Genomic DNA, 21,020 nt, shown 5'->3' with positions numbered 1-21,020 from the left:
ATTCTTGCTCATGCGTGGAAAACAAGCATGCGCACGCGGAAATCATATGCGCTCTGCTATCTGCTACAGTGTCAAAAAAAAAAAATTGCTCGCAGCTTCCCTCGGGGGAACACTGAGGAGGATGCGGAGCATATAATTGGTTAACAGGGTGTTAAAGTGCGACTTACTTGGGTCGATGGCTAAATTGGTTAACGTGGTTGTGAAATGGGGTGTTAAATTGCGACTTACTTGGGTCGATGGCTAAATTGGTTAACGTGGTTGTAGGAGGGGGTGTTAAATGAGTGAACACGTACACACGTATGCGAAAGGGCGGCGCTGGTCGAAGGGACGTCGATCATTGTGTTTGTGGATTCGTTGGAATTCATTTCACCGCGACCTTGGACGTCGACGCGCCGTACAAACCAACCGACGAGCGGCAACTGAGCGAGCGAGCGCCGACCTTGAGTATATATACAGCGCGACGGCGCATGCACTGTCAGCTGTCGAATGTTCGAGAAGGGGGAGAAGCGCAACGGCGCATGCGCGCGCGTCAGCTGCCGATGTTCTCGAAGCGTCACGGCGCATGCGCGATACATTATACAGCTAGCGAATGTTCGTGAAGAGGAGAAGCGCACGCGGTGTGTAGAGGAGGAAGGGTGCACAATTGGTGGAGGAGTGAAGCGCGCGCGGTGTGTAGAGGAGGAAGGGATGCACAGATGGTGGAAGAAGGAGGAGGAAGCTTGCGGACGGCGCCGCACTACAAGCCTCGAGTATTAGATGCTCCGCATCTAAAAAAACTTTCCTGCAGATCAGCCAGATTATTCTTGCGGTCATTCTTGCTCGTACGCGGGAAGAAAATATCCGCACGCTGGAATTCCATGCGCTCTGCAATCTGCCGTGGTGTCCGTCGAATAATACTTCTCTTCAGTTCAGCCTGAAGATTCTGGCGGTGATTTTTGCTCATACGTGGGAAAAAGCATGCGCACGCTGGAATCCAACGCGCCCGGCTGTCTGCTGCCGTGTCCGCCACAAAATACATTCCTTCAGTTTAGCTAGAAGATCTTGGCGGTCATTCTTGCTCATGCGCGGAAAACAAGCATGTGCACGCTGAAATCACATGGGCTCTGCTGTCTGCCACACTGTCAAAAAAACAATTTCCTGCAGATCAGCCAGATAATTCTTGTGGTGATTCTTGCTCGTACGCACTAAGAAAATATCCGCACGCTGGAATCCCATGCGCTCTGCACTCTGCCGCAGTGTCTGCCGAAGAATACTTTTCTTCAGTTCAGCCATAAAATCCTAGCAGGTATTCTTGCTTGTATGCAGGAAAAAATATGCGCACTCTGGAATCCCATGCGCCCTGCTGTGTTCTGCGGTTTTCACCGCAAAATACTTTCCTTCAGTTCAGCCAGGAGATCCTGGCGCTGATTCTTCCTCATACGCGAAAAAAATAAGCGCCGTGCGCTCTGCTATCTGCCGTGGTGTCCGCCATAAAATACTTTTATTCAGTTCAGCCAGGAAGTTCTGGCTGTTATTCTTGCTCGTACGCGGGAAAAACATGCGCTCACTGGAATACCGTGCACTCTACAGGCTGCCGCGGTTTCCACCGAAGAATACTTTTCTTCAATTCAGCCAGAAGGCTCTGGCGGTGATTTTGCTCGTACGCAGGAAAAGAAAACATGCGCACACTGGAATTCCACGCGCCGTGAAGTTTGCTACGGTATCTCCCGCAAAATACTTTCCTTCAGTTCATCCAGAAGATCATGGCAGCGATTCTTGCTTGTACGCGGAAAAAAAGCATGCACACGTTGGAATCCCATCTGCTCTGCTGTCTCCGGCGGCGTCCGCAAAAAAATGCTTTACTTCAGATCAACCAGAAGATTCTGGCGGTGACTCTTGCCCGTGCGCGTAAAAAAAATATGCGCATGCTGAAATCCCATGCACCCTGTTGTGTGCCGTGGTTTCCGAGAAAAAATACTTTCCTCCAGATCAGTCAAAAGATTCTGGTTGTGATTCTTCCTTGTACAAGAAAAGAGAAAAAACCTGCGCACGCTGGAACTCCATGCGCTCTGTTGTTTGTCTCGGTGTCCACTGAAAAACACGTTCCTTCAGTCAAGCGAGAAAACTCTGGTGGTGATTTTTGCTCGTATACGAAAAAAAATAATCATGAGCACGCTAGAATCCAATGCGCCGTGCTTTCGGCCACAGTGTCTGCCAAAAAAACCACTTTCTTCAGTTCAGCCAGAAGATTCTGGCGGTAAGTCTCACTCGTACGCAGAAAGAAAACAAGCATTCGCACGCTGGAATCCCATGCGCTCTGCTGTCTGCCATGGTGTACCCTGAAAAATGCTTTCCATCAGTTAAGCCAGGTAATTCTGGCGGTGATTCTTGCTTGTACGAAGGAAAAAAAAACATGCGCACTCTGTAATACCACCTGCCGTGCAGTCTGCCGCAGTTTCCACAAAAAAATACTTTCCTTCAGATCAGAAAGAAGATTCTGGCGGTGATTCTTGCTCGTACGCGTAAAAAACTATTCGCATGATAAAATCCCATGCCTCCTGAGGTCTGCCGTGGTGTCCGAGAAAAAATACTTTTTTTTCAGTTCAGCCAGAAGATTCTGGCAGCAATTATTACTCGTACACGGAAAAGTTATGCACACGCAGGAATCCTATGCGCCCTGCTGTCTGCCATGGTGTCCGCTAAAAATGCATTTTTCAGATCAGCCAGAATATTGTGGCGGAGATTTTTGCTCGTGAGTGGAAAAAAAGCATGCACACGCTGGAATCCCATGCGCTCTGCTGTCTGCCGTGGCGTTCGGAAAAAATAATTTCGTTAAGATCGCATCAGAAGACTCTGGCAGTTATTCTTGCTCGTACGTGAAAAAAAAATATGCGCACGCTGAAATTCTATGCGCCCTGGTCTCTGCTGTGATGTCCGCTGAAAAATACTTTTCTGTTCCTTCAGTTCAGCAAGAAAATTCTGGCGGTGATTCTTGATCATACGCAACAAAATGGTTTCCTGTATGCCGTGGCATACGCAACAAAATATTTTTCTTCAGAGCAGCCAGATGATTCCGGCCGTGATCCATACTCGTACGCAAAAATATTAAGCGCACACAAGAATTCTTTGCGCGCTGCTGTCTGCTGCTGTGTCCGCCAAAAAAAAAAAAACTTATTTTGCAGCTCAAACAGAAACTTATGGCTGTGATTCTTGCTTATACGCAGGAAAAAACCATGCTCCCGCTTGGATTCCATGCGCCCTTATTCTGCTGTGGTGTGCACCTTAAAATACTTTCCTTCAGTTCAGCCGGAAGATCCTGCGGCGATTTTTGTTCGTACGTGGAAAACAATTCTGTGCATAGAATCTCATGCGCCTTGCTGTCCGCCACGATGTCCGCAGAAAAATACTTTTTTTTTTCAGATGAGCCTGAAGATTCTGGCGATGAATCTTGCTCGTAAGCGAAAAAAAAGCATGCGCACGCTTCAATTTCTTGCGCGCTGCTGTCTGCCGCTGTGTCCGCCGAAAAATACTTTTCTTCAGTTCAGCCAGAAGATTGTGGCAGTGAATCTTGTTTGTACGCGTTAAAAAAGCGTGCGCTCGCTGGAATCTCATGCACTCTGGTGTCTGCCATGGCGTCCGCGATATCCTTCAGATCAGCCAGAAGATTGTGCCGGTGATTTTTGCTCGAATGCGATAAAAAATACGCGCACGCTGGAATTCCCTGCACCCTGCTGACTGCTGTGGTGTCCGCCAAAGAATAATTTTCTTCATTTCAGCCAGAAGATTCTGGCGGTATTCTTCCTCGTACGCTTGAAAAAACATGCCCAAGCACCCTGCTGTCTGCTGCAGTGTCGGTCGCATGCATCCGTACTGCAGCACGCAAGCGGTATCTTGTGACAGTAATGCGCAACCACACACGTCAGCAGACAACAACCAAAAGCCACGTTGCTTAGCACTCGCCCCACACAGAAATATATAGTATGTTTCGCTATGCTCATCCCAAACCCTGGTGCCTAAATTCGCTTTTGTTGACGCCTACCGAAGACCCACTAATTCACACCTGAACAGTCTCTTAGTAGGCGTCACTGCTTTCCCCTTTCTCAACAAGCCTGAAATACAAGTTCAGTCTTTCAGACTTTCTGATGGCTCGACCACACCAAGTACGGTAAGTTCCCTTGTTTCTGCGGACCTCACGCAAAGTGATGACCGATGGTTCTTGCGCCAAGCCTTCAGAAAGTGACTGGGTATTGTCGCTTGACTCATACTGAAATGTCCGGTCTACTGGTTCTGGTAGTAAATCTGCAGAGGAGTTCGGGGTGGTGTCACTTGAAGTCTGACCAAAAGCCACCAGGTTCACACCTCCTGTTCTGTTGGATAACCCTAGTTGATGTTTTCACGATATATGATCCAGGCCAAGGCTCCGGCCTTAGTACTTTTTATTCATTTAGAATACCCTCAGGGCCAATGGCAATACATAGGGGTGGGGAAAAAATACAGAAAATTGGAGGTAGAGTTAATAAAAGGGTCACAAGACAAAAGAACAAAAAATGCAGAAAAGAACTCACAACAATTCCTAAGTACATTTCTAAAAGATTGCAAGTAGTTACAGAAATTATAGGGGCACAAAAAAACGAAACAAAATACAAGATACGTTAAGTGTAAACGAGAGTCAAAATTCGGTGTATTAATGAAGATAGACGCATGATATAACTATAAATGGCGGTGCCTAGTTTAAAGGAAAAAGAAAACTTGGAGAAATATATCACGTACCGCTACTTTAAGTTGGTTAGTATCCTTGATGGTGACAATATCTGGAGGAAGGTGATTCCACTCATCACTAGCGTGTGACACAAATGAGTGAAGGAAAGAGGAATACCTACAAGATGGAATGCCTACTTTGTGCTGGTGATCAATGCGAGATGATATGTAATGCGGTGCTGAAAGGAGTTGGCGTCGTAGAAAGGGGTGGTGATATATTCTATGAAAGAAAGAGAGGCGCGCGATTTTACGTCGTAAATCTAGAGGTGGTAATTCCAGATTATCTTACATTAAACTGATGCTAGCGGTCCTGTTATAGTTAGATCAAATGAATCATGTGGAACTTTTTTTGAACTTTTTCTAATAGATGAATGCTGACTGGGGTCCCTTACAGAGGCTGCATATTCTAGTTTAGGCCGGATAAGTCTTTTGTAGAGAATTACTTCGAGGGATTGTGGTGCACGTGAAAAATTTGGTTGGGGATAGCCGAGTGATTTGTGAGCTTTGCTTGTTAGGTATGCAATGTGCGTGTTCCGGGTAAGGTCAGATGAAATGTGGACACCAAGATATTTGTAGGAAGAAACAAAATCTAGAGGGGTGTTAGCAATATAGCTGGCGAAGGGTTAGTACACTTGGTAACACGCATTGCCTTGCATTTGGTTATGTTTAGTTCCATCTGCCAAGTGTTACACCATGCACTGATAGCGTTAAGGTCAGATTGAAGAATGGTTGTATCATTGTTAGAAGTTATTTCTTTAAACATTACGCAGTCGTCAGCGGAAAGATGAATATTACATGAAACACAGGAAGGTAAGTCATTATTATAAATTAGGAATTACGGCGGCCCCAGAACAGAGCCTTGTAGAACTCCCGAGTAAACGGCTCTTGAGGGTGAATCAGAGTTGTTAGCTGAAACGTACTGAGAACGATGGGGCAGGAAGGGTTCAAGCCAAATGAGAAGTTGGGGATCTATGTTAAGATGGCGTAGTTTGTGCATGAGTAGATTATTTTATTTTATTTCTTTATTTATGATACCCTCAGGGCCAAAGGCATTACAGAGGAGAGTGGTGTGAGAGCAAGGAACAAAAAAAGCACAAAGACGTTAAGATACAACATACAATAACATCATTAACACAATGTAATTAAAAGCAATAGAAGAACTCCTGATTATACAACGTTAGCTAGAACATTTCGAAACTGTTCGACGTCATTAATGGATGCAGTGTCAAAAGGAAGGCGATTCCAGTCGTGACTTGTCCGGGGCAAGAAGGAATGAAAGCAATGCATTGTTCTGCACATATCCATTGCAACTCTGCGCGCATGGTCAACACGACTTGATTGATAGTGTGGCCTAGGTATAAGCTCGCCACGCAGCCCGGGGTGGCGATACAGCTTATGAAAAATTGTTAGTCGCGAAATTTGACGCCTAATGGAGAGAGATGGGAGGGCTAAATCAGATTTCATTCTAGTAATGCTCGTGGTTCGATGGTAATTGCCTAGCACAAATCTAACATAATTATTTTGAACAAGTTCTAGTGCAGTTATAAGTTTTCCGTGACATGGGTCCCATACTGAGCATGCATATTCCAGTTTGGAATGAACTAATGTTTTGTAGAGCAATAATTTGAGTGATTATGGAGCTGTAAAAAAGTTGCTGTGCAAGTAACCCAACTTGCGGTTAGCTTGGTTAACAATATGCTCAATATGAAAGTTCCAGGATAAGTTCGTGGTAATGTGAATGTCAAGGTATTTGTAGGAACCAACTGACTCTAATTGGATATTGTTAAGCGAACATGGTGATGGGTTGGTTTTGGTAAGAGAAACACGCATTGTCTTGCATTTGTTAGTGTTGAGTTCCATTAGCCAAGTTTTCGACCATATAACGACGGATTTCAAATCAGACTGCAAAATGGTAGCGTCGTTATCAGAGGTTATTTCACAGAAAATAACACAGTCATCAGCAAAGAAAATGACATTATATTTCAACAAAGAAGGCAAGTCATTAATATAAATAAGAAACAAGAGGGGCCCAAGGACGGATCCCTGCGGCGCACCAGAATAAACAGGGCTAAATGAAGAGCAAGATTTATTAGCGACAACAAACTGCGAACGGACAGTTAAAAAATATTGAATCCAAGTCAACAAACTTCTGTCAATGTTTCATTGATTTAGTTTGTGAAGTAGTAGCCCGTGTGAAACCTTATAGAATGTCTTTGAAAAATCTAAAAATATGCAGTCTGCATGTGAAGACCTATCTAAAATTTGATGTATTTGTGAGTAAAGTAAATTAGTAGAGTTTCACAGGAGTACGACTTGCGAAAACTGTGTTGGGCTGCTGCGAAAAACGAGTTGGATTCTAGATAGATAACCAAATTACTGTAGATGACATGGTCTAGTATTCTGCAGCAGTTACTTGTTAGAGGAATGGGGCGATAATTACATGGAATATTTTTATTTCCGGACCTATAGACTGGAATCACCTTTCCTATTTTCATTTCTTAGGAAGCGTACCCGTGGCCAATGATTGCTGAAATATTTTTGTTAATATGATATAACAATCAACACCAGTGTTTTTCAAAAATTTTGTGCTTAGGTCATCAAAGCCAGGAGATGAGGAATTATTTAGGTAAGTGATAAGTTTAAATATATTGGAAACATCAATTTGTACTGAAGGCATAGCTGCGCAACTGAGTGCTTGAGTTGGAGGCTTCGCAACGGTCGACGCCGCGGAAAAGTTTTTTACGAATGCATCGTTGAGAAGCATAGCACAAAGATTGCTGAGAACTGGTTCACCAGATGTGTCGTTTAAGGTGATGGTGTCATCGGAAGGAGGGTTTATGGTACGCCAAAATTTTTTAAAGTCTGAAGAAAGCATAGACGGAAGCACATTAGATAAAAAATTCTGTTTAGCGTTTTTTATAGCCGAAATATAATCTTCGGCAACAATCTTGTACGCATCCCAATGCGAGTTAGAAGGCGAGCGTCTGGCGATGCGATACAAATGTTTTTTCTTATTCGCCAGACGCTTGATATAAACGTTGTACCATGGTGCTTGAGCATGCGTGGTGATGACTCGCTTTGGTATGTATTTATGAGTTCGTGAGCTTGAGCTTCAAACCTGTTCCAGTTAACTTCTACATAGTTGTCAAATGTACTCAAGAATACATTTGTAAACTCGTGAAGTTCGTTATTGAGTGCATCGAAATTGGCTCTGTTGAAGTCAAGAATGGTTTTAAATTTTTTAGAGGGCGCGGAAGCAGTAGTTTTAATGTGAAAATTGAGCAGCAAGTGATCACTAATTCTAGGACAGCAAGTAACAGCAGAGATAAGATAAGGTGTATTAGTTAGAATTAGGTCAAGCGTATTAGATGCGGTCGAGGACAGCCTAGTGGGTTCGGTAACACGTTGAGTGAGGAAAAGACAGAACACAAATCCAAGAATTCATGTACTTCAGTTGAATATGGGGTTACAGCGGGAGGGGTGGTACACATATTAGGGAAGTTAAAATCTAGAAGGATGACGGAGGAAGAAGGAAACTGTGTGCAGATAATATTGAGGACGTCATGCAGTTCATTTGTAAAACAAGGCAACGAAAAGGGGGGTCTATAGCAAACACCCAGGATGAACTTTCGATGGTCAATGGTTACCGAGGCCCAGATTATTTCAAGATTGCTGCTTATAGAAATGCTTGATAAAAGAAATTCGTTCGAAATGGCCAGAAGTACGCCACCGCCTCGAGACTCCGTGTGGTCGAATCGGTAGATATTGAATCTGGAGGCATCATAGAAAATTTCAGAGTTTTTAATATTAATACACAGCCAAGTTTCAGTGATTGCGACAACAGGCGCAGAGCAAGAATCTAATGCATAAGACAGTAAATCTTTTTTTATTAACGACGCTGCGCGCATTGGTGAATAATACAAAGATATGTGTTAACGTTCGTCCACTACCCCTATCGCTTCCCTATGCCGCAGTATCAAGAACAGGCGCAGACGCAGTGACGGGTTGTCGTAAAACAGGGTTTTCATTGTTCTGAAAATCTTCAAAGTGGTCACTGTTTGCGTTGTAATTGTAACGTTTTTTGTTTATGGTGAGCTTATTGTGACTCAGCAAAAAGGGAGGGGAACCGGTTGATCTTTAGCAACTTCAGTAAGCTTTTTCCGGGCAATGCGGGTGCCTAGACAAAAATCTTCGGATAGCGCAATATTTTTCTGTTTGAAAAGCTTACGTGCCGAAGGTATTTGTTCGTTCACTATAAAGCTCACAAACTTCGCGATAACCGGACGACATTTGTTTGGTGTAAGACTGCCTATGCGATGTGCCCGTTCAATTAACCAGAGGGAAGTGATGGTTATCACTTCGTTTAAAATTGTAGTCAATTTAGTTTCAGTTTGTTGCCAGGTTTTTTTTTTTTTGAGTCAGGCAATTCATGAAACAACAAGTTGATACGGCGTGAACGGTTTTCGAGTTCATCAATGCGCGACTGCAAAAGAGCATTTTGTGTGGCTAAAGAACCAGCAGTGGACTGCAATTCCGAAATTTGCGCACCAAGGTCATCCACAGCACGAGCTATTTCCTCCAGGGCGTTCAGTCTTTGTTGTATGTTAGAGACATTCGTTTCAATAGTCTTTTGCCCGGTTTTAATACTTTTGATGTCTGCCACAATCTCAGCCTGAAATTTAGAACTTTGGAGCGAGCGGGCATGAACATCCCTCAGTAACCAGAAAAGAACGTCCATCTATTCGGGTTGTCAGGCAAGCTTTCAATGTCAAGAAGTGCTTCTGAGCGAGTAGTGGGACCGCGGTTGGATTAAATGTCACCGCACCACAGTAATATTACCGCCATAGAAAAACACTCCGACAAAGTTTCACGCAACACCCGTGGGAACGGGAACAGCAGGGTACAACGGTCATCGGTTTTTCTCGCATACAGCGAAAAGTGGTTACACACCTGCATGATGAAAAGTTGCCGATTAGGAGCCGCTCTGAAGGTGCTGCTCCCTTGCCCACTAAAGAGTGCGTTGGCGTGCCAGCTGCTTAAATCCTCAAGAGCTGTTGATGCAGTCGTTCATTGGCCTGCCCGGAGGAAGGCGAGTTCGGTAGGTGAGTGTCGTTCATGGGCGATCACGCAACAGGTCCGCGCAGTTGACACAGCATCCAGCTTGTCATTCGATGGGGTCGCTATCGGCAGCGTGCAACTGATGCCGGGAGACGCGCTGAACACAATCGACAGCCACGAAACGAGCATAGCAGGCAGGATCTTCAGAGATGCCGACTCAACCAGTGACAATCCTGCAAAGGTACCGCCAAAAGTGATCCCTTCACACGTGCCAGCTGTGCTGGTAGTAGATTAAAACAGAATGAGAGACTTTATCAAATGCTTTTGAGAAATCTAGAAATATGCAGTCTGCAAAAGATGAGCGATCAAGAATGGCATGCAGATGGTGTGTAAATGATGTTAATTGCGTTTTGCATTAATACGATTAGTGAAATCCGTGCAGAGACTGCGTGACAAAAGAGTTCAATTCGAGATAGTTGGCAAGATTAGAAAATAATACATGCTCGAGAATATTACATGGAATGCTGGTGAGTGAAATGGGTTGGTAATTAAACGGAGAATGCTTGTTACCTTATTTAGGAAGTTGAATCACCTTCCCTATCTTCCATTCAGCTGGGATGGAACCTGTGTCAAGTGATTGTTGAAAAATTTTGGTAAGTATGATGAAATTGTAAACACTCGTGCTGTTCAGAAACTTCGGGCTGATTGTGTCGCAACCAGGGGGAGAAGAAATTTTTAATTTATTGATCAGGCATTCTACGGCACTCCGATCAATTATTATCGGATGCATTGGGGACGGATTACGACACTGCGTGATCGATGGTAAAACAATGGTCAATGATGAAAAATTCTAACAAAAACATCTTTAAGGACAGAAGCACACTTTTCAGGGGCTATAACGTTTCGGGCGACACAAGGAAGGTCTTGCACCCATACATACTTTCCTGGCTACAATGGTCGCATTTCCCAAACCGCATGATGTCTGTTGAAGTTGCGCGCTTGCTTTCCCCTGGCTTCCTTATCCTTCTTTCGCGCTTTGGAAATAGCAGGCCACTTTGGAGTGAGAGCTTCGTCAATTTCGGGATGCGTCGTCTTTAGACGTCTGCCCATCATAAGTTGAGCCGGGCTGTAGCCTGTTACTCCAGGAGTGTTTGGATATGTCATGAGACCCAGATAGATGTCTTTTGATTTCAGAAACATATATTTCAGCATACGTACCATCCGCTCAACTTCTCCATTTGCTTGTGGGTAGTGCGGACTTGAGGTAACGTGTGAGAAACCGTAGGCTTTGCTGAAGTCCCTGAAAGCTTCTGATGCAAACTGTGGTCCATTGTCGGAAACGACCACTGACGGGACTCCGAAACTAGCAAAGCAGCTCCTAATGACTGCTATCACCGTTTGAGATGATGTTTGAGCCAGGCTGATTACCTCCGGGTAACAAGAGATGTTACGCATAAGGATAACATATTGTTTAGCTGTGTGCACAAGTGACATATTGAATTCCAGGAGCACCAAATTTTTACGTCGTTATGTAGTATTCAGAAAGGACCGCAATGACGCAGTTGCATCATCTGGTGGTGTGGCCATTATAGTTGATCAGGGCGTTACATGTACACATTTACCACAAAAAAAAAACATCCTTTGAGGCAGTGGCTTTTCGAGCAGTTCTTTTGAACAAACCTGACACCATCTGCTCTGTTTACATACTCCACAAAAGCGAATTCCAGTCACTGATAGAAACGTCTGGAACCTTATGTGGTCCTTGGGGACTTGAATGCACATAATGAATTATGGGGCGACTTTCGCTGGGATGCATGAGGTCCCCTAATGGAACAGTTCCTCATTTCTTCGGGTGCGTGTTTCTTGAATAGGAAAGCACCAACATACTTTAGCCTCGCCAATAAAACCTATTCAAGCATAGACCTCAGCATTGTCTCCCCATCGCTTGTACCCCTGTTTCAATGGAAAGTGATCAACAATGCTTTTGGAAGTGACCAATCCTGATCATTTTAAGTACGCCAATAGAGGTCTTTCACTTGTTCCCAGATGGCATTGATTTGTGGGGTTTAACGTCTCAAAACCACCATATGATTATGAGAGACGCCATAGTGGAGAGCTCCGGAAATTTCGACCACCTGGGGTTCTTTAACGTGCACCCAAATCTGAGTACACGGGCCTACAACATTTCCGCCTGTTCCCAGATGGCAGACAGACAAAGCGGACTGGGAAAAGTTCAGAGAAACTATCCGCTTAAGTAGGTCGGACATATGTCAATTAAGTATAGATGCAGCTGTAGACTTTTTGACAGCACTTCTTATTGATGTTTCAACAAAGTGTATCCCATAACTTGACGGTCCACCAGGCGACACGTCCCTTGGTGAAACAGTGACTGTCGAAATGCATGTAGAAAGCAAAATAAAGCATGAAAACTGCTTCCAGACTTTCCAACAGCGAAGAACCTTACAAATTTTAGAAAGATAAAGTCTCAAGGCGGGAGGACGCGTCGACAGGCCAGAAGAAAAAGTTGTGTTGGCACAGCTTTATATCAGACATCAATTCATATAAACAAGATGGTAAATTCTAGGACATGGTTAAAAGAGTCACACGAAGACACGAAGTACATTCACTCTCTCTCGTAAACACCCAAGCTGACAGCTTGGAAGATCAAGCAAACTTCCTCGGCGCACACTTTGAACCAGCTCGTCACACTATAGTGAAGCCTTCCAGACACACAAAACAAGAATTGAAAAGCAGAAACTAGAACACAAATCTACAATACACGAAACATAACACAAAGCTATCAGCTTAGCTTAGCTGCAAACATCACTAAACTCCTGCATTCATTCCGCCCCAGGTACTGATCGTGTGGTGTATCAAATGTTGAAAAACCTAGCATTCGAAACACAAAAAACCCTACTTTGCTTGAACAATGATATCTGGTTTTCTGGCGCTATCCCTACTTCCTGGAAAGAGGCCTCAAATATTCCCCATTTTGAAAGAGGGCAAGGAACCTTCCTCAGTTTCAAGTTACAGGCCTTTTGCACTTGCAAGCTGCTTGTGAAAAAGTTTTGAAAAAAAAATGATAAACTGCCGACTTGTGTATTTCCTTGAAACAAACAATTTGCTCGACCTATTTCAGTGCGGGTATCGAGAGGGTATATTCACCACCAACCACTTTGTTGGTATCGAGGCACAGATCAGAGATGCTTTCGTCCACAAACAATATTTTCTCTCTCTGATCCTCGATATCGAAAAAGCTTACGATAAAACATGGCGCTTCGGAATAATAAGAGACCTGTCCCACCTTGGAGCGCGTGGCCGCATGTTTACCATATTTAAAGTTACTTGTCAAATTGACCATTCCGTGTCTGAGTGGGCAGTGTTCTTTCCAAAGCATTTGTCCAAGAAAGAGGAGTACCGCAAGATGGTGTACTTAGCTGCATGCTTTTTATTATCAAAATGAATTCTTTACGCTTGTTCATCGCTCAAGTTATGTTTTACTGCACACATGTCGATGACGTGCAGCTTGGTTTCAAGTCTTAAAATCTCTCCATGCGTGAGTGGCAGGTTCAGCTCAGTTTGAAAAAAGTCTCCACTTAGGCAGAAGAAAGCGGGTTCCGACTGAACGAACAGAAAAGCAAGTGTGTTTTGTTCTCCAGGAAGACAGGCATCCATTCCGAACGCCATACTCAACTACATGGGCAACGTGTTTCCCTTATTACCGAACACAAATTTTTAGGCCTAATCTTGCACACCAAGCTAACCTTCATACCACACTTCAAGTATCTAAAAAACAAGTGCATAAAAGCAAGAGCCATGAATGTTCTAAATGCGTTGTCCCGCACTACGTGGGGAAGTGACAAGTATCTGATAAAATTTTGTGCAAGCCTCATAGTACTCACCTAAATTATGGGGCAATAGCCTTTCAGTCTGTGACATCTACTGCCCTTAAAATGCTTGACCTTGCTCATCATCTAGGCATCCGCCTTTCTACAGGTGCTGTCCGCACTAGCCTCGTGAAAAGCCTGTACGTGGAATCGAACAAACGGTCGCTACACCTACAGAGATGTTACATGTCTTTTAAACATTATCTTAATGTAAATGCAGACAAGAACATCCTTCAAATTCTCAAATTATAGATATGCCAAGCCTTGCTGTGTTTTAGAAACGACCTTCCATGAGACAGCCGTACTCACTCCGTGTGAAGGGCCTAGCAAAGAAAAATGGTATGCCACTTGAACACCTTTTGATGGCTCCCACAGTATGCCTGCCACCGTGGCAGTGGCAGATGGTAGATTGCGACGTGTCTTTCTTGGAGGCTACGTAGCATGCACCCATTGTACATAGTGAGACATACTTTTTACAACTACAACAGAAATATACATCTCCTGAGTTCTTTATGGATGCCTCAGAGACCAACACTTCTGTCTCGTACGTAGCCGTTGGCCCATCCTTCTTGTAAGTCGGCGTTCTGCATCTTGATACTTGCATTTTCACCGGCAAAGCTTATGCGATACTTGCAACTGTCAAACACATCAAACAAATAAAACTACACAAGCCAATAATATACATATATACTCCAAGCGTAGCAAAAGCACTGAAAGCTCCTAAAAAGCACAAAAATTCTGTTCTTGCCTCGCTTTATTTGCTCTTATGCACAGTCTGCTCATCCAAGCAGCATGCTGTATTCTGTTAGGTACCAGGACACCGCCAAATACAAGGCAACCTTCTGGTGGACCAGCTAGTTGTATCCGCGAACAAAGCCGCTACAATACATTTATACCAATTCCTGCACTCTACTTCAAACTTTTTGTAAAATGAAAGGTCAGAGGTTATTGGCAGAGCACGTGGGACACACACACAGATAATAAGTTGAATGTCATCAAGCCGTAACTTTGTCATTGTCCGCAAGTATTAAAATGACGCCACACAGAAGTAATATTTACAAGGTTAAGAACAGGACATACATACACTACACGTTCATTTCTTTTGTCTGGTGGCGATCGACCTTTCTGTGATAGATTTGGAGAAGTGATCACCATACTTCACTTTTTCATCCAGTGTAAAGAATTAGACACGCTAAGAGAACAACACTTTCCGTTACCTACCGACAACAGATACCACTTCAACCTGCAATCATCATCGGTAGGCAACCAAGTTTCACGCATAAATCGTTTTTAGCTTTTTTTAGAGAACCTCGCAGAGTTCATATCGTATACCATGGCACTTCGTAGCACGACCTCTCTAGAGAAGTCTCCGCTGTGGTGGCTACACTCAACAAAGCACTTGCCTCACAGTGCTTGGACGCAAGAGTGTAAACTATCTAGGCACTTGTGCTAAGGCCATACATGTCCACCACGGTTTCCATTATCACAAGCTCTCGTCACCCAGCAACACCACACACTTTTCACATTTTGTTGCTGCTGTTTTTACCCGCCATAGTGCGGCGAGGAAGGTTAAGGCCCTTATACAGCCGCTAATCACAAGTATTGTCCACACCGCTTGTCCCATGAACTGGTGCTTTTTGTCCATCAAATTGCCCTTGGCCAAAAAACACCAAATATCATCATCAATACTCATACTCAATTTTGGCTTTCAATGATGAATTCAAAATAATGGAATCTTCGGCTGGCGGCCCCAGTAGTGTTATCTGTGCACTCGTGCGGTGCGGTACGTTCGTCTGGTTTCCACTCACGCAGTTCTGCATGTTCGGCTGGGCCAGCCACGACCTGAGTCCACGCACCCGCGGTGGTCGACAGTGGAGCGTGAAAAAATTCTATCAGCCTGTGGGTGCTGGCAGACGACACAGTAATTTCCATTATTTCAGGCGTAATTTACAGCTGGCGGTGCCGCACAACATGGCCGGATGGGACGGTAAACGTGCGTGAGCTTACATCGTCCAACCGAACTCGCACAAAACTACTTTTACTGCCAGGATTTCACTAGAAACTCAAAGTGATGCGAAAATTATCGTAACCCTCGCCCATTTGGCACAAACTGATGCAGCAGAACAGCCTGGAGTACAGACGAGCACCAAGGGGACCCGTAGCATCTTGCAAGTTTATGTCATCGTATGCTTTTTCATCGTTTTCTTCTTTCTTTTCAGTACAAACAGCACGCTGAAAATTCTTGTGTGCTGAATGGCATCTTTCGCTGACGGCGCGGCTGTTGTGATTTCGAGTCTTGTGGTTCACACATTCGTCTGGCCCATAACGGGGCGTGAAACTGGGGCTGTGTTTGACGTAACTTTCCTTCCACTATCACGGTGCCAGTGCAACCTGGGCCGAAGATGCCATAAGGCTCCTTTTAATGTGTAAGAAACTGAATGGTTTCAACACTAGCTGGTGCCGCGGCGGCTCGATGAGCAACTCAGCAAGCACCTGGTTGAGTGTCTACAGCTGTAACATTTTGCAAAGCCGTGTTGGCGTGGTGCAAATCTATACCGCTATGAGGTTAAAGGAAAGTACGTTCTGGCGCAGTCATATATTTGTAATTTTCTTTGTAGTGCTGAGCTGTATATATATATATATATATATATATATATATATATATATATATATATATATATATATATATATATATATATATATATGCAGAAGAATAACTTCCGTTGCCGCAAGGTTATAAATATGAAAGTAGATGCGCTTTCACATAACAACTGTTTATTGTGCCGACGTTTCGACAGGAACCCTGTCTTTTTCAAGGCATAATACTATTTACACATGTTCCGTGCCTTTTTATATCCTGTCGAGACAGGAGGGGAGGGGTCAAATGAGAAAGAGAGAGAGAAAAAAAAAGAAGGAAGAAACAGCGAAACGGGAGGACAAACAATAAATAAAATATAGAAAATCTAGGAGAAGAAGCAAGACCGACATGGCGTAATTAGAAAGGGGCGGCATTTCAACAGAGTAGGGCAGAGGTAGATGAGGAGTGTCATCATTGTCAACAATACCTTTCCCGCACCCACACTTCCCCAAGTGGGCAGGGAGCCGCCGTTTTTGTATTTCACCTTTCCGTGTAGTCCGCTGGCGGCTCGTTCCTCTTTGAAGTGTATGACAAGTTAATGGGGAGGGCTTAAGCGCTTTAAGTGCATGCTGGTGGCATCGGGAGTAGCGAAAAAGCCGGTGAATGAGGCACTGCCATCGATATTCGTTATATGCATTGGTTCCTTGTCAGTGAAGGAACAGAATGTGCGTAAAAGGATTAACGAAGGAAAAAAAAAGAAGAAGAACAGGGGGGGGGGGGGGGGGGGAGAGACTGTACCACTCCGGGACAGTCACCACACAGTTAAGGCGCACTAGGAAGATATGCGCGCATGTAGGAAAAAGTTAACGAAACCACCTAGCTGTCAGCTTCTTGTCAGTGAAGGCAAAGAATGTGCGTTGAAGCTTGACGAAAAAAAAAAAGGGGAGGGGGGGGGGGACCGTACGACCTCCGGAACCACTTATCTGTGCGTTCCGGCTGTGCTTGATGAGGCAAATCGTTTCTTTGTTGTCAGATGCATAGGCCAAAAGCTTCGTTAGCGGGTAATATTATTGTCGTAATGAAACCGGACTGATTAGAGAGAAGCGTTTGCGTCTTTTAGTTGTCGTAACGCAGACAGAGTGCCTGGGTGTTCATTTATTCCGTATTTTATCGTGTTAAATTTGTAGATAAAATAAGATTCCCGTTGTTCCCGTTCTCTGATTGTTCGAAATTTGTTTTCTAGTAGTGTAACCCTGATGTCATCAAAGCTGTGGTCTTTTAATGTGCAGTGTTTTGAAAGTGGAAGGCCTGGCAGAGATCGTACATGTGCCCGATGGTTGTTGAATCTAATTCTAAACGGAGTGTCTGTCTGGCCCACGTATTGCTTGTTACATACCCCACATTCCAGGAGGTATATGACGTTGTCGGAGTCACAGTCTAGTGCACCTCTTATCATGTGCTTAAAATCCGAGTGGGTGCTTTTCGCCACTGTCGTTGTCTGCATGTGTTTGCATACCCTGCATATGCTTTTTCCGCAAGGTTGACACCCAATTTGAGATTTCACACCTATCTTTGAATTTATTAAATGATCCTTTATATTTTTCGGCCTTCTGTATACAACACAAGGAGGAGAAGTGAAAATTTTGGATAGTCGCACGCTCTGTTCCAATATGTTGAAGTGTTTTCTTAGGACCTTGTTTATGTTCGGTGGGTTGCTCGTGAAAGTTAATAGCAAGTTTTTGTTGCGGTGTTGGTCGGCGTTTCTCTGGTGGTTGAGAAGAATCTGGCGGTCCAGATTTTCAGCTTTTTTGATGGCGTCATCGATGATAGCTGGCGGGTATTCTTGATTAAGGAGTACTTCGCGCATATGTGTGCTGTTTTTGTGGAAGTCCTCGGTGCGGGAGCAAATTCGTCGAAATCTGTGTGCTTGGGAATAGGGAATGCTGGTCTTGCAATGTCGCGGGTGGCAGCTTTTGAAGTGCAGGTATTGTTGCCTGTCTGTAGGTTTTCTGTATACGTTAGTTACCAACGCACCATCGTCAACTCGAATGAGTACATCAAGAAAGTTTATTTCAGTGTTAGAGTAGGTGTGTGTAAAATAAATGCTGGGGTGTACCTGGTTGAAAGCCTGTATGAATTTGAGGAGCTCGTTTTCCGAATGTGTCCAAATTATGAATATATCATCTAGGTACCGTTTATAGAGTAATGGTTTGATATTACAAGATGAAAGAAAATTGGACTCTATGTGGTGCATGAATATGTTAGCGTAGTTTGGGGCCATTCTTGTACCCATTGCCGTACCGCTGATTTGAAGATAGTACTGGTTGTTAAATTCAAAGCTGTTCAAATCGAGTACAAGTCTTGTGAAGATTTCAATTACTTTTTTGCTTGGATAAGCGACAGGGTTGTGTGTGCCATACGATTCAACAAGTGCCCTTACACCATCGTCATGTGGGATATTTGTGTAGAGTGAGCTAACATCCAATGTTACGAGAAATGCACCGTCTGGAATTTTCACGTCTGCTATTTCCCGAAGAAAGTGGTTTGTGTCACGCAAGAAGGACTCATGTGTGGGTGGTATGTCTTTGATTAAAGAATCAATATAACTGGAAATGGGTTCCGTTAACGTTCCCGTGCCTGATATAATGGGTCTGCCAGGGTTATTTTCTTTATGAATCTTCGGCAGCATGTAAAAACGACCAGGCGCCGAATGTACCGTGATAAGTGCCTTTTTAAGCTTTGAATTAATGGCGCCTTCACGTGTGAGATTCTCTAGGGTTGTTACAATGATTTTTTTGTGTTCCGTGGTAGGGTTTTTGTGTTCCCTACCACGGAACACAAAAAAATCATTGTAACAACCCTAGAGAATCTCACACGTGAAGGCGCCATTAATTCAAAGCTTAAAAAGGCACTTATCACGGTACATTCGGCGCCTGGTCGTTTTTACATGCTGCCGAAGATTCATAAAGAAAATAACCCTGGCAGACCCATTATATCAGGCACGGGAACGTTAACGGAACCCATTTCCAGTTATATTGATTCTTTAATCAAAGACATACCACCCACACATGAGTCCTTCTTGCGTGACACAAACCACTTTCTTCGGGAAATAGCAGACGTGAAAATTCCAGACGGTGCATTTCTCGTAACATTGGATGTTAGCTCACTCTACACAAATATCCCACATGACGATGGTGTAAGGGCACTTGTTGAATCGTATGGCACACACAACCCTGTCGCTTATCCAAGCAAAAAAGTAATTGAAATCTTCACAAGACTTGTACTCGATTTGAACAGCTTTGAATTTAACAACCAGTACAATCTTCAAATCAGCGGTACGGCAATGGGTACAAGAATGGCCCCAAACTACGCTAACATATTCATGCACCACATAGAGTCCAATTTTCTTTCATCTTGTAATATCAAACCATTACTCTATAAACGGTACCTAGATGATATATTCATAATTTGGACACATTCGGAAAACGAGCTCCTCAAATTCATACAGGCTTTCAACCAGGTACACCCCAGCATTTATTTTACACACACCTACTCTAACACTGAAATAAACTTTCTTGGTGTACTCATTCGAGTTGACGATGGTGCGTTGGTAACTAACGTATACAGAAAACCTACAGACAGGCAACAATACCTGCACTTCAAAAGCTGCCACCCGCGACATTGCAAGACCAGCATTCCCTATTCCCAAGCACACAGATTTCGACGAATTTGCTCCCGCACCGAGGACTTCCACAAAAACAGCACACATATGCGCGAAGTACTCCTTAATCAAGAATACCCGCCAGCTATCATCGATGACGCCATCAAAAAAGCTGAAAATCTGGACCGCCAGATTCTTCTCAACCACCAGAGAAACGCCGACCAACACCGCAACAAAAACTTGCTATTAACTTTCACGAGCAACCCACCGAACATAAACAAGGTCCTAAGAAAACACTTCAACATATTGGAACAGAGCGTGCGACTATCCAAAATTTTCACTTCTCCTCCTTGTGTTGTATACAGAAGGCCGAAAAATATAAAGGATCATTTAATAAATTCAAAGATAGGTGTGAAATCTCAAATTGGGTGTCAACCTTGCGGAAAAAGCAGATGCAGGGTATGCAAACACATGCAGACAACGACAGTGGCGAAAAGCACCCACTCGGATTTTAAGCACATGATAAGAGGTGCACTAGACTGTGACTCCGACAACGTCATATACCTCCTGGAATGTGGGGTATGTAACAAGCAATACGTGGGCCAGACAGACACTCCGTTTAGAATTAGATTCAACAACCATCGGGCACATGTACGATCTCTGCCAGGCCTTCCACTTTCAAAACACTGCACATTAAAAGACCACAGCTTTGATGACATCAGGGTTACACTACTAGAAAACAAATTTCGAACAATCAGAGAACGGGAACAACGGGAATCTTATTTTATCTACAAATTTAACACGATAAAATACGGAATAAATGAACACCCAGGCACTCTGTCTGCGTTACGACAACTAAAAGACGCAAACGCTTCTCTCTAATCAGTCCGGTTTCATTACGACAATAATATTACCCGCTAACGAAGCTTTTGGCCTATGCATCTGACAACAAAGAAACGATTTGCCTCATCAAGCACAGCCGGAACGCACAGATAAGTGGTTCCGGAGGTCGTACGGTCCCCCCCCCCCCCTCCCTTTTTTTTTTTTTCGTCAAGCTTCAACGCACATTCTTTGCCTTCACTGACAAGAAGCTGACAGC

The 21,020-nt window shown here is 43.9% G+C and overlaps 1 protein-coding gene across 1 annotated transcript in view; it reads right to left on the bottom strand.

The window, feature by feature from the left end:
- The window catches only part of LOC119165508 (uncharacterized), a 48,367-nt gene extending 37,942 nt beyond the window's left edge, over nucleotides 1–10,425 (bottom strand). Inside the window, exons 1-2 of the mRNA XM_037417675.2 lie at nucleotides 10,366–10,425; nucleotides 9,688–10,028 (exon numbers count right to left, since the gene is read on the bottom strand). The gene's annotated coding sequence lies outside the window, so the exon portion shown is untranslated. The remainder of the gene's footprint in view (nucleotides 1–9,687; nucleotides 10,029–10,365) is intronic.
- Between the last annotated feature and the right edge of the window lie 10,595 nt (nucleotides 10,426–21,020).

This window comes from Rhipicephalus microplus, unplaced genomic scaffold, assembly GCF_043290135.1.
Source record: "Rhipicephalus microplus isolate Deutch F79 unplaced genomic scaffold, USDA_Rmic scaffold_34, whole genome shotgun sequence".
Classification (NCBI taxonomy): Eukaryota; Metazoa; Arthropoda; class Arachnida; order Ixodida; family Ixodidae; genus Rhipicephalus; species Rhipicephalus microplus.
The sequence above is the reverse complement of the archived record's forward strand: the minus strand, read 5'-3'. Positions and strand labels throughout refer to the sequence as shown.